The 2,764-nt window shown below is 38.3% G+C and overlaps 1 non-coding gene across 1 annotated transcript; it reads left to right on the top strand.

The window, feature by feature from the left end:
- Positions 1-772: 772 nt before the first annotated feature.
- On the top strand, positions 773-879 carry LOC142181326 (small nucleolar RNA R71). Its single transcript, XR_012709993.1, has one exon. It is a non-coding gene; the product is annotated as a small nucleolar RNA R71 (small nucleolar RNA).
- The last annotated feature ends 1,885 nt before the right edge of the window (positions 880-2,764 follow it).

The following is a 2,764-nucleotide window of genomic DNA, read 5'->3' as shown; positions in this document are numbered from 1 at the left end:
TTTCAACACTTGCCTACTTCTCAAGGTTAAAACATTCACTATTTCTTTGGGGTTTATTTCAATATCAGCAGGAAGAGTACCTGGAATTCTCTAAGATAATATTGTTGCTAGCTGCCCAACCTGTCTTTCCCGGTTTCGAACACCAGTGCCCAGTTCTTTGATAGCTGAGCTATGAGCTTCAAGTCTCTCATCGGTTTTGACAATGAAGGCCTTCATGAGATCTTCCAAGCCAGACTGAGTGGGCTATCGAGGCTGAAATTTTTGCCTCTGCTGATTTAGAAAACCCGGAGCTCCTTGTCCCTGGGGTCTGAGATTATTTTGTTGCCATGTATTTACAGTAACCCCAGGTGAACTCCATGAAAAACCGAGGTGCCTCTGACCCATTGCATTAAAGTTGTAATTTCCAACAACATTAACTTCCTCAATATAGGCTTGACACTCATGAGTAGGGTGTCCTCTTCCACATATATCACAAGTTGTGTGAAGCTCATTTTTTATCGAGGCTAAGGTCAGCTTTCGTATTTCTTTAGCCATAGCATCAAGTTGTACCTGCACAGATGTATTAGCATCAACTTGGTGAACACCAGTTGATATTCTTCTTTCAACACTCTCAGAAGGCCACTGATTAGCATCTTCAGATAACTCATCAAGAATTGTAACTATCTCCTCTGGAGTCTTCATCATCAAAGGGTCTCCAACTGCATTGCTCAATGTTCTAAGCGAGGCCGGTGTCAATCTATCCCAAAAGTCCTAGAGTTGCATCCAGAGTTCAATTCCGTTGTGTTGACACTTTCGAACTATATCCTTAAACCTCTCCCATGCTTCAAAAATAGTTTCGGTCTCTTTCTGGTAGAAGTTATGGATTTCTTTTCTAAACTTGCCCGTTTTAGCTGATGAGAAATATTTATCAAGAAATTTTCTGGTCATCTCATCCCATGTTCCAATTGATCCCATATCAAGCTTCAAAGCTATAGCTTTGCATCATCTTTGAGTGTGAAGGGGAATGTCCTTAAGTAAACTTCATCTTGTGACACATCATTGTATTGAAAGGTATTCATAATCTCCTCGAAGTCTATTAGATGGTTGTTTGGATCTTCGTTCATCTTCCCACTGAAGACACAACAGTTTTGAAGGGTTTGAAGCAACCCTTGCTTCAACTCGAATTGTTAGCTGCAATTGGAGGTGGTCTAACACTTGATAATCCTTGGTTGTAGAACGGTCTAGCATAATTTCCAAATGATCTCCCAGCACCGGGAGCTATATTTCCGAATTGAGATGCAATCAAGGGTTGATTTTGATAAATTCTCTAAGACCTCTCCTCTTCATAAATAATATATGAATCTCTAATAGCTGCTTCCTCAGCATCTCGTGCAGCTTTTTCTCGTTGTTGGGTTGCCTCTCTTGCAGCCAAATCCATATTATCATCATCGTCTCCAGCCATGATTTCTTTGGTTGACGATTGCCCAGCCCTTTCTAACGTCTCGATGTGATTTTTTTCCTTCCTCAGCTGTTACAGTTGTCTATCTCGGGCTCGTATGGTTGCACTTCATTTGCAAAAGCTCGAGTCATGCACCAATCTAAATCTGTAACCTGTGCACAGTCAAAGTACACCAACCATAACAAAGGCAAAAATAAAATAAAATAAAAAGAAAAAATTTCCTGAATTGACACTACAAACTATTTTAAATACTATTGATTGCCAATCCCCGACAATGGCGCCAAAATTTGACGAGCGCAAAACACCACTTAAAATTATGCTCGCTAATCAAATATAGTATAGTATAATATCGTATCCATAGGGATTGGAGTTAAACAGTATTATCGTAGTTTCTAGCTTGATTGCTATACAAGATGATCAACAATTGAGATTTATATGATTAAATCTAAAATTAACTAAGAGCCTAAACTATTAACTAATGACAATCGACACAAGTATTGAGCAAAGAAGGTTATCAATGGGAGAAGATAGGGTTTTGATAGGATAGGTGCAAGACAAATGTTTGGGATCTAACTCTAGATAATTCACTTCTAATGTTCAAGTGAGTCTCTCGAATTCAGTCAATTATTAGTTCAAACATTTAGAAAAAACTTCTCTCACGATTAAATCTCAAATTCACAAGATGAACCAATTTAAGCTCTGTGAAGATATGCAAGAATTCGTAGTGGATTGGTCGAACCTCTCTCGATTATCCTCCTAACTAGGTTCAATCAACAATTCAACTAGCCTCTTTTGATTACTAAGAAGAATTAATGAACACAACCAATTATATAATGCAAAGATATCACAAGTTATGCCTCTCCCAATCACATGAACAAGTGAGTATAGATGCAATAATTAAAACATCCAAAACGATTCAATACATAAAACTAGAGTTATAATCCACAAATAAATATCAATACACCAAATCCATCAAACCCAAAAGGAAACTACTCCATAGATATGGAGCAATTCATCACAAATATGCTTAAAGTAAAGAAAAACATAAAACGATCCAAACCCGTGTCTTGAGTGAGGATTGAATGATGAATTTCGTGTGCTTCCTATTCTCCAACTCCTCCTTAGCCTCCTTAGGTCTAAGATGTGCCAAAAATCCATGAAATTACATTTTTTCCATGTATTTATACCAAGTAGAGTCGGGCCCAAACGAAATCCCTTAAATTTTAGCCGAAATAGGACATTTACTCTGTAAAAATTGCAATGGCGAGATGCATGGGGCGACGCGCCAAGCGGGGCAGTAATGGGACTTATCAGGGAGCTTGCATT

The sequence above is a fragment of the Nicotiana tabacum genome, chromosome 5, assembly GCF_000715075.1.
Source record: "Nicotiana tabacum cultivar K326 chromosome 5, ASM71507v2, whole genome shotgun sequence".
Taxonomy (NCBI): Eukaryota; Viridiplantae; Streptophyta; class Magnoliopsida; order Solanales; family Solanaceae; genus Nicotiana; species Nicotiana tabacum.
This window is presented reverse-complemented; position numbering and strand designations above follow the sequence as displayed.